This window comes from Dendropsophus ebraccatus, chromosome 15 (genome assembly GCF_027789765.1).
Source record: "Dendropsophus ebraccatus isolate aDenEbr1 chromosome 15, aDenEbr1.pat, whole genome shotgun sequence".
Taxonomy (NCBI): domain Eukaryota; kingdom Metazoa; phylum Chordata; class Amphibia; order Anura; family Hylidae; genus Dendropsophus; species Dendropsophus ebraccatus.
Window position 1 is genome coordinate 71,259,223 of NC_091468.1, and position 11,598 is coordinate 71,270,820.

Consider the following 11,598-nt stretch of genomic DNA (forward strand, 5'->3'; position numbering starts at 1 on the left):
GCGACAAATAGGAATAGTAAATTACAATACAAGGACGCAATATAGAAAGAAAGTATTCAGTAGCTTAATATTCCTTGTCACATGGAGACCTAAACTCTTCCCTATACTTATATTTTCAGTGGCAGGTTTCACATGGCCGCCAGTGTGAGTCTTATTTTTACAGCTGCAACAATGATGGACAATTGTAAATTCCGCTATTCATCTTCTTCTCCTTATGTAACATTGATGGGGTTCCCATGACTCAGTCACAAGGCAGGCAGTGGTGTTTGTCCTCCTGACATTGACTGAATTAACCTAAACTTAATTTCTTTGTGTCATGTGCTTGTTGGATTCATGTTATTTCCTTCAGAAGGCCGATACACATGATGTAGCTCTACCACATACCATTTGCTGACTGCGGTTAGAAGGTAGTACTAAAAGGTCACATTGATATAATAGAGGCATGTCTAGGCAGTAGAGGAGCGCATTTGGTTTGCTGATCAGTATGTACCTATAGGTGGTGCATTGGTTGCACCCAGACATTCCTATGTGTACACACAAGCACAAAAAGTGCAACAGCTGACCGCTAATGGCAAGACACAGACCCAAAACAGATATGAAAATCGTTAAAAGCAACACCCCCCCCCCAAACTGCTAAAAAAAAAAATCTTCAAAAAAATGAGGGTCTTGGTTACCATTTGTAAATAGTATATACTACCCCACCACGATAAGGTGGTCTCATGCCCGGGATGGACCCTACACTGTACTTGGGTGAGCCAAACATATATGTACGGGTGGCATCATTTGGAATAGCTGCGATATCTCTCTGGTAGCGGCTTATCTTTCTTGAAAACAAGATGATTGGATGTGGACATTATACTTTCTCAATCGTTTTAATCCGTTTAAAAAAATGTATCCGTTTTGATCCCCTTTTTTTTTTTTTTTTTTTTTTTTAAATAGAAGTCAATGGGAAAACAGATCAAAATGGATGCACACAAATGCATTTTTTGCATCCGTATTTTTCATCCCTTTTTGCACGAAAACAGATTGCAAAAACGCAGTGTTGAACCCAGCCTTACCCCAAATATAGCTGAAATATCCGTATGGTGTGAACATGGAATTTGCTTGACTGTATTTTTTTCCCAAGGCGATGACATCACTCAGGGGGTGGAGCTTGTGGTCAGAGACCAAAACCAGCCAAGCCTCCTGTCAGTGGTAAATCGGGCAATAACACATGCTGAAGCTGGTAGTATTAGCGACAACACTATACACAGTAAGTTATATGTATAGGGGTGATTGAGCAACACCTGCAGCAGTAGTGAGGGAATCCATAGCGGGGAGACGTTCATCTGAGCCAAGCCGAGAAGGTAGTGGTGCCGGGAGAGGTTATTCTTCCTTGGTTGGATACGGGGGATAGAAAATAGTTGTTCTGATACTGAAACACCCCATTAAATTCTTCTCTTATTCTCTTCCTTCGGCACTGGGGAGGAAGCAGAGAATAGGAGAAGACAGAGATCTTGTAGAGGTCATGTGTAACAGTTTATTTAATCTTTAGCCGTCAGCCAAGTATCACTATTACACGTAGCTTGGTCATGCATATGTGCTTAATCGGCGGCCGATGATTTTAGGTCTGGACCTAAAGACCCGATCAGCCAATGACCCAATCATCAGCTGATCAGTTTTCTCCATTACATGGAGCGTGAATCGTCCTGATTCGGCCAATTATTGCTCCGTGTAATAGATCCCTAACTATAAAGTCCGTCTCCTACAGTGAGAAGATGGCAGGGGGAGACGTGATCAGCTGAGCGCTTCTTCTGGTTTGTTCTAGTGCCGAGACTGGAGGCTGCCTCTTGGAAGGAGAAAGCAGGGTATTGTAGACTTCCATATGCTCAGCCGTATTCTACCAGCAGTATCTTTTAAAAGTTAAAAATAATTTGTTAAATTTCTTAAACAAAAACTTTCTGCGAAATGATCGGGTATTGGAGCCCAATGTGTTTTTTTGCCTTTTGAGTTTACGAGGACAGGAATTGCGCATACGTTTTATGGTAATGCCAGAACAAGCTTTAACTAATTTTGAACATTTGTAGATAAAACAAGTCGGACTGCTAAACCTAATGCATTGCTTCTGTGACTGCTCAAGTGGAACCAGATTTCCTTTTAGCTGCTTGATACAATGCATATGTATAGGAGGGTTCTCACAGAAATCTCCAGCTATCCTCACAGGCCAACTACTTCATTCTCATCCGACACCATAAATTTACCCCAAGGAATCGTGAAATGTAAGAACCTTGTGCATAAACAAGCTGAACTAAAGCAGATTATCTGGAATAGGAGTTTAACCAAGTGGCTTTAGCTTTATGCCTAATAGAGAAGCCAGAGACAACACAATTAAGGCAAATGATCTTCTTCATAAGGCCAAGTCCTTGGACCCCCACCCCTAATGGTTCTCCTCACCAATGCCGAAAAGACTTCTTTGACAGCAGCACCCCCCCCCCCCCCCATATATTTCCTGTAAAATGGCAAAGTGACCTAAACCTCAGATCAGAAGCTATAGCGGGGGAGAGATGGCGGCAGCACCATTAACTCCACGGCCAGCTGATCACTCAGTCATTGTTTTCTCATATACAGAACAACCAGCCGGCCAGGGAGTGGTGGCGCTGCTAAAATCTCTCCACGGATAGATCTGCTGATCAGAGTGGTCCATCTCTCTGATCAGTCTCTTCTGAGACCTCTGTGATCAATACTTTTTGACATTTCTGATAATTTTAGTGATAGATTATTAGCATATTAATAGCCATTGCATTATGGGTGGGGGATACTTCTATGGACGGCCATCAGTTAGAAGCCTTGTTTTATGTCCTTGCAGGGAGACCCTTCAGTAACCAATGATGTTTAGTAGTGTATGTATACTGTGTATGTGTATGTATATGTGTGTATATATGTATGTGTGTGTATATATATATATATATATATATATATATATATATATATATATATATATATATATAAAATGTGTGTGTGTGTATGTATATTTGATGGTTACAAGCTTAGGGCCACTAGTGTATCATATATATATATATATATATATATATATATACAGTGGTACCTTGGTTTAAGAGTAACTTGGTTTAAGAGCGTTTTGCAAGAAGAGCTCACAGTTTTTCTAAATTGTGACTTTGTTTAAGAGCATTGCTTTGGTTTAAGAGCTCCTGGTATTGGGTGGGAGCATGAGTGGAGGAGGGGCATGGCCTGCATAGCGGGGTCTGCAGCACAGTACTCTGACCCAGGAAGTCTCTCTCACCTTCCAATTTATAGCGGATCCACTTCAGGCTGGGGCTTGCATCAGGGGACAGGACTGTGGGGGTAATCTCTTAATAGCTTTAACCCCTCTCTCCCAGGACAGAGAGTGCTGCATGTATGTGCCCACATCTGCCCTGCTCATTCCTTCATGCTCCCTGCAGTCTCTGTCAGCCCTTGTGTTTCCCATCCTCTCCATTCCTGCTATAATGTGCTTGCACTCACACTCAGCTATACACACTGCTGCTATAATGTGCTTGCACTCACACTCAGCTATACACGCTGCTATAATGTGCTTGCACTCACACTCAGCTATACACACTGCTGCTATAATGTGCTTGCACTCACACTCAGCTATACACGCTGCTATAATGTGCTTGCACTCACACTCAGCTATACACACTGCTGCTATAATGATTATAAAATGATTTTTGGGGTGTAGAACCAATTGTCTACATTTCAATGATTTCTTATGGGAACATTTGCTTTGGTATAAGAGTGGATTTGGATTACAAGCACGGTCCCGGAACGAATTATGCTCTTAATTCAAGGCACCACTGTATGTATATGTGTGTATATATATATTATATTATATTATAATATATATATATAATATATTGTGTGTGTGTGTGTGTGTGTGTGTATATATATATACATATATATATATATATATATATATATATATATATATATATATATATATATATATATATAATATATATTTTTTTTTTTTTCATCTTGATCCACCCACCATATAGCTGGGTCCATAGGTTATACAATGGGTCTCCTGTCTGTTCCCAGTGAATTGATTGTGTGTCTCTACAGCCTGCTGGGAAGCAAAATATTAAAATAGGTATCTACTTTCTTTCCCTCCCCAGAATCCCTCACTGCCTGTGTCTGGAATCTGTGTGAATCCCAAGAATGCTTACTACTCGATTTTCACTCAAGCCAACGGAACCCGCCGAGAATCCGGCGTCTTTTCCTTCTAAGTAATACAGTGTTAAATCTGAAACGTCTGGGACAAAGGGCAGCTGCTCTGTATATATATCATGCTACTCATCCTGTTTACCTGTGCACTAAAAGACTTTCAACCTATATGTTACATGCTGTTTATTGACATATACAAGATCTTGTATTCTACCGCATATCGTGAGAATCTGCTAAATAATGAGCCATGTTAGAAGTAATGCTCCGTGCACACCTGGCGTACTCAGTGGGTGATGGTTAACCCATTCATAGGCCTCAGTTCATCCAGTTAAGGTCATACTTGGCTTGTCCATCGGCTTCCATTTGGATATTATAGGTCGGTGTAAGTACAGGCACAATGGCTAAGATTTGTAAAATGGCATAAAACAGACCCTGGTGTAACCTGCGAACAGCAGCCCGTGTGATGAGTCCGTCTCCGTGTGATGAGTCCGTCTCCGTGTGATGAGTCCGTCTCCGTGTGATGAGTCCGTGTCCGTGTGATGAGTCCGTGTCCGTGTGACGAGTCCGTGTCCGTGTGATGAGGCCGTGTCCGTGTGATGAGGCCGTGTCCGTGTGATGAGGCCGTGTCCGTGTGATGAGGCCGTGTCCGTGTGATGAGGCCGTCTCCGTGTGATGAGTCCGTCTCTGTGTGATACGTCCGTGTGATGAGTCCGTCTCCGTGTGATGAGTTCGGGTCCCTTGTGCATCGAGATATGAGCAGATGTTACTTTTTGTATTAATTTCACCATGTGAGCTTTGTGTTAGACTGGTTTTTCCTCATTTCGGTAATAGGAGTCTATGGATACGCCTCATGCATACACTGGGACCTATCCCAGCGCTTACTGGTTACTTCATCTATAACATAGATTAAATTGAACACATTTGGCACCATCTGTTCTTATATTAGAGGCAGAAATTTATATTTTAGGACGTTATCTTTGGTATTAAAGCTGGGAGTAAAGCAATTTGTCTTAAAGGGGAAGGTCTTTTTTTTTTTTTTTAATTTTTGGTTACAGAAACCGCATTTAAACTTTCTGCATTTGATTACCGGTGGCTAAAGAAGTTGAATACAGCCTCAAAGGCACTATCACATGTTGAGGAAAAAATGAGCAGCGACCTGTCAGATCAGTGCTGGCTTCCTCCTTGTTGCCCACTCTCTCTGCTATTACACGCACCAACATCAGGGGAGGGGGGTGGGCGGGCGAGTCGGCTGCACGGATGATCTAGAGATGGCTCATAAGAAAGAGCAGCGGTGATCACTTTGTGTCAGCATGTTAATAGATCACGACATCATGCATGTTGGTTGATAGGGATTTTTCAACAAGCCCTATAACCCCAAGAGATTACTGTCCGGAGCGATCGGCAATCCATTTGTGTAATAGGGTCCTAAGGCTGCTTGAAAAACAGCCAGAGGCTGAACCAATGTTTTCAGGACTCCCCAGGACTGCATTCAACTACTTCAGCCACCGGTAATCAAATGCAGAGCGTTTGGGTTTGGAAGGACCCTCGGGCGTGCTCAGGATTCACTAATTTCTAGTCCTGGCCTTTTCAGATAGGCTCTATACATCTTCACAATTTCAATCAATGAAAAAGCAAGGTCAGGCGCACATATTGGACACTATTCCTACAGTAACTAACATGGCTCATGCTGGGAGAAGTACAATGAAGATCCGGCATCTTCTCTCTGATAAATGTAGGGGCTTACAGTGTAAGACCAAGAACACCTTGTAGGATGAACCAATAGTGTCAGCACATTCTGGCGCAGAACATTTTATGTATTGTATATCAGCAGTATTAGCTTGTTAGAAAAATGTAATATTTGTTTTGATCAGTTATTAGTATTTTTTTATGCAGTTATTTCGGCTATTTTTGCAACTGTGCAGCTGTAAGTGAAGCCGTGTCGGATGACAATCTTGGATCCACATTTTAAGAGTTCGATGGATTATCGTCAGATATTAGTTATTCAAAGAGGGCAGGGGGGTGTGAGGCTCTGATAAACACCGCAATCCATCATCAGGGCCGTGAAGTTGCAGCCGGAGGAGCTTCAGTTCTTGTGCCAAAACAAGAAGAGGATCCATCAGAGAAGAGAAGTACAAGTCCTCCCTTTATATTTTCCGTTCTGGGTTTGCGTGAAACCAGCCCTATAGTGTACAGACCCTGAACAATCACTGGGATGAGTGGGGAGAAATGCACGGCTGAGCACTTGTGTTGCGGTCAGAAACCTGGAAAACAAGATTGTCCCATAGACTTACATTAAGGGGCAGGTGCATCATTGGGTTTGCGCTATCATTGTGGCTAATTCTGAGTTGCACTAGATTTATAAAGGCCTTTGCACTATTTTTGAGCTGTTTACACCGGCCGTGCCATTTCTTGTTTTTTATGCTCTGAGGGGGCCTGGTTTCTCCTCTTCTTTCCTAATGGTTTTTTCTTGTTTTTTTGTTTTTTTTCTTAGCCAAGCATTCAAGGCACTTGCGCCTAATGATGATTTTGATGCAACAATCGTACAGTTTTGCACAGACCATAAAAAGTGCCACCTGCTTAGAGTTCAGTACATGCACAGAGGTAGAGAATAGGCTTAGGATGTGTTCACATGTGCAGGATCTGCAGCAGATTTAATTGCCCAGATATGATTTGCTTTGAACCTGCAGATCCTGTCTGTGTGAACGCACCCTGAAAGTGACAGCGCCCATTTAAAGCATAACTGTCATTTCAGGGTAATTTTTCTGAAAACATTAAATATCAACAGTACAAGCGATTTTAAGAAACTCTGTAATAGGTTTTATGTACTAAAAGAGTTTCCTTCTGTACTGAAAGAGCAATCTCCCAGCCTCCCCCCTCACATCAAATGAAGCAGGATTTCTGTCTCCATTATGTGGCTATGGAGAGGGGAGGGGCTGTTAGGAGTGAGTGAGCACGGAGCAGTCCTGCACAGCACAACACCCTGCAATCTTCTCTCAGTAAGTTCATAGATAAGCACTGACCTTTCTGACCCCAGAATAGCTGAATATGTAAAGTATGAAAATATGATTCTTTAAGTAATATTTTTTTACCAAGCTGTTTTTTTCGTGTTCTTTCGGTCGGCAGGTTAATTTTCTTTTACAATAAAGAACATTGTACAACGTTGCATTTGCTTGTATCTAAATGATGTGCGCAGTGAGTTTTGTAAGAACTGTTCTTATACATTCAGATCATTCACTTTGGTTCCTCTCACTCTATTGCATCGTTTTACCAAAGGAAAAAGAATGATCGTTTTGCAATAATAAAACTGTTGGAATTGTGTTTACTGGAAGCAAAGTATTAAATATTCTCAGGATAATAAATGGGTTCCAACATATCTGTTACTGTGGTGTCTGTGTCCCCTCCTTGCTTTTCTTAAAGTAGTGATGCTGGAGAGCTGCCATCAGCAATATCTGGACCCCTGAACAACTCACTTATTTATTTTTTTTTTTTCCTCTACCCAACCTGCTGTTAATACTTTGTGGTCATCTAAGACTGTCATACTGTACCTCAAGCACAGTCACTGAGTGTGAGATGAAGCAGAATCTAATATTCTTATGGAGGTTGGTGAGAGTCTTTGTATCACTAACAAGCAGTGCATACTTACCATCTGCGCTGCTGTGTGATCCGGCATCCCGTTCTCTAGCCAGAAAGCAGGATGCCAGATCACACAGCAGCGCAGATGGTATGTATAGACTGCTTGTGTGATCTGTTTCCATGACCACACACACAATACAAGGATTATTTATGTGGGTCGGCCGCATGATTGGTTGTGCCATGTAAAGGCACTTCACACGAACACTGATCTCTCTGATCACAACTCACTTGTGGCTGTGGATGGACAGAGATGTGCACATGTAAGACCCTAAGCACTGTTGCCTTGCAGCTCTTTAGCTGTCCACAGAGGAAAAAAAAAATATCTGCCGACCATTGACAGATCCAGTGAAATCTAGCGACCTCTGCCAGGAGTCTGATTGCTGTGATAATTATACATGTAAGATAATAAACTATATTATACTGGATCTGGAGAGAATTCCCTGATGTGGCCAGCTTATTAAAAAATGTATGGCCCTTTTACACCAAACTATTACCGGCCGTACTTGGCTGCTTACCAACCATTGTGGGCGATAATCATTTTGTGTAATTGGACATGTTAAAAGATCACAATCAGATGGTACGACCGATTATGGTGGATCATGTTTTTTCAACATGTTGAAAGATCATGTCCGTGACGGTCGCTCTATGTAAGAGGTGGCAGCAGACCGCAGCTGACTATAATGGGCAGCCCAGACGATCTGAGGAAAGCCCCTCCTGCTGTCTGTGCGTGTAATAACACAGGGAGCGAGCACTTGCCTGACAGGTTGGCGCTCACTTCCCCCTTATTATTGTGCCGTGTAATACGGCTTTTACTGATTAGTAAAAAAAAAAATTGTAATGTCTCTGCGTGAGATGAAGAAATTATCTTGTGAGTCTGGGGAAAGGGTCTGATGAGAGTGATGACAATATCTGTATAGAAGTGTGGGAAGACAGGATATGCAAAATAGCTAGGCAAATGAGATTGTTTATCATTAACCTTACGTCACTCACCATATTACACAGAGCAATGGTCGTTACTTCAATGGTTTCCTCCCTCTGATCCCAGCGATTGAAGGAACGATTTGGAATTACACTGAACGATTAGTGAACAAATATAGAATTGCAGCGAATGATTAGTGTTGATATGAGGGTCAGATCCTAATCCACAATCAGCGACACACGAACGATTATTCTATTGTTCCCTACAATTACACAGGAAGATTATTGTTTGTTTGAGCGATATAACTACTTTCCACACAATAATCCTCCCATGTAATAGGGCACTTAGAGCATTGATTGGGGATATTATGCCAAGCCAAACAATCTCTCCAAAAAGAAAGATTTCCCATCTGCAGACAGCAGTTTTGGGGTTGGTGCCCCTCTTCAGTGCAGAGCAGGGTGTTGACCGGCTAGTGAGTCCTATCGACGTGGGCCCAAGGGGTACCGATTGTCCTTAAGGAGAGTCCACCATAAAGAGTGTGGAGACTTAAAGGCTATTGCTGCTCCACTGAGAATTCTGGGGAAAAAAAAGAGATGCAAAATGAGTGTGAAATAAAAGTCCCAAGATAAACCCTAGAAAGAAGTGAACTTAACATGAATTAATGTTAAAAATTCCACTAACCCCTAAATTACGTTTCATTATTTAAAGCAAATTGACCATATTTGCCCATATTTCATCCACAAAACCCCGTCCATCTGCAGGTCTGATTACCAGCGGCTTATGATATAGTATGGCTGCCAGTGCAAGGAACGCCGCATGTGGGTGCAAAACTGTGATCTGTGTCTTTCACGTTGCAAATTGCTTCGGTTATTCTTTTAGGGTATATTCACACGGACGGGCTCGCAGCGAGATTCTCGCTGCGAGCCCGGCAGGTCCTGGCAGTTCCCATACACTACATACTTGCTGCGGTCTAAACGACCGCAGCGAGTATGTAATTATACCGCCCTTAACCCCTTCTGCTCCTCCGCTGTGTATATACTTTACCTGTCCTCGCTGCACGGGTCCGGCGTCCTGCTCTCCCGCCCGGCCAATCAGTGGCTGCGGCTGGGCAACACACTGATTGGCCGGACAGGAGAGCAGGACGCCGGACCCGTGCAGCGAGGACAGGTAAAGTATATACACAGCGGGGGAGCAGAAGGGGTTAAGGGCGGCAGAATTACATACTCGCTGCGGTCGTTTAAACCGCAGCAAGTATGTAGTGTATGGGAACTGCCAGGACCTGCCGGGCTCGCAGCGAGATACCCGTGTGAATATACCCTTATTGTTTTTATGTTTAACGTAAACGTTAAAGTCTGTTCTGTTAAATGGAACCAGTCACCTAAAAAAAAAAGTTATAGCGCTCTTAACACACACATATATAGTGTGGCTGCCTCCCGGGTACTGTATACTCCGAAAACATACTTTTATAAATGCCTGCGCTCTATGCTAATAGACTTCATCTGGGCGTTTCTGCAGGTCCAACTAGCCACGGTCTCAGGACTGGGTGTCGCTGTAATTACGCCTTTTTTGATGTGATTCATAGCTCTGTCTTTCAGTCGTCATGCGGAGGTGGGCCTTGCAGCCAACGTCTTAATTCCATGGGAATTTACATTCACATCCCAGACTCTCTCCTCTGCAGTCACCACTGACCTCTTTGACCTCTAATTAGGGCTCTGAATAGCTCCCCCACTAAGCAATCCTTTGTTCTCAGCTCTCTGCTGCCCCCTAATCTCGCTCCTCCCCCTCCCCTCTTCATAGACCAGACAGATCCGACTGATGAAAAAACAGTTGAGATTTTCTGATTCTGAGCAGTGGATGACCGAAAGAAGAGGAGGGGGGAACCTGGGAAAAGACTTTTTACATGCAGATAATGGCATATTTGGCTAATAAACCCAATTACAAAGTTTCTTAAAGTCACCTGGACTATTGATTTCTGCAAAAAAAAATTTAACGACAGTGATGCTTTAGGTAACAAAGATATCAGCAATGAGGAGATTGCAGGCTCTCCAGTAGCCTAAGGGCCTTTTACAAGGGCGACTATGGGCCAGGACCAGTGCTAGAAATGCTCCTACAGCTGATAATAGTGACGGCGATCCTAGGCTTTGGGTCAGGCTTTAAAATGTATTGTTTTCAGCTGCACAGAAGTATCTAACCTGCTGTAATCTCCCTATAGGGCACAGGGTGCTAACGATAAAAGGAAGTTTCTTACCTTCATCCTCAGCGCCATTTCTGTGTTATATGGAGTTTATTACTTATGCTAATAAGTAGTTTTGAACATCAGCAGAGTGGGTGGGGGGGACATTGCAGATGCTGCCCTGGGGGTGATAGTCCCTCCTCTAGTGCCCCAAAATTACTTCATAGCATAAGGAATAAATTCCTTATCCTTGAAACGGTGCTGAGGATGGAGGTCAGAAACTTGGTTTAATCCTCAGCGCCCAGTATGCTATAGGGAGATATCCTCAGGTTAGATACTTTTAACTTCATGACACTCCATAACACTTTTATTTTTCCTCCTTCAGGGCTGGTTGGGGTCATTTTTTTGCGCCATGTTCTCTAGATTTTAATATATACAATCAGATTGTATATAGTGATTAATGCTATGGCTGGGACACTAATGTGTGGAGGGCTGATCACACTGAAGCGGTCCCGCTCACATTAAAACCTCTTCACAGCAGGAACGTATATATAAAGCCCTACTGCACAGGGCATCGGCAGTAGGAACGTGTGTATATACGTATCACAGAGGTAAAGAGATATTGTGTGTCCCCGCCCCTTAAGCTATATGTGGTTCTCCGCACCATCCA

General features: G+C 42.9%; 1 protein-coding gene across 3 annotated transcripts in view; it reads left to right on the forward strand.

Moving 5' to 3' along the window:
• The window catches only part of MTHFD1L (methylenetetrahydrofolate dehydrogenase (NADP+ dependent) 1 like), a 148,852-nt gene that overhangs the window by 131,122 nt on the left and 6,132 nt on the right, over nt 1–11,598 (forward strand). For 2 of the 3 annotated variants that reach the window (XM_069955376.1, XM_069955373.1), the window contains one exon: nt 4,155–4,371. The exons of the other annotated variant lie outside the window; for it this stretch is intronic. The gene's annotated coding sequence lies outside the window, so the exon portion shown is untranslated. Of the gene's footprint in view, nt 1–4,154; nt 4,372–11,598 lie in introns of those variants that run through there. 3 annotated transcript variants of the gene reach the window in all.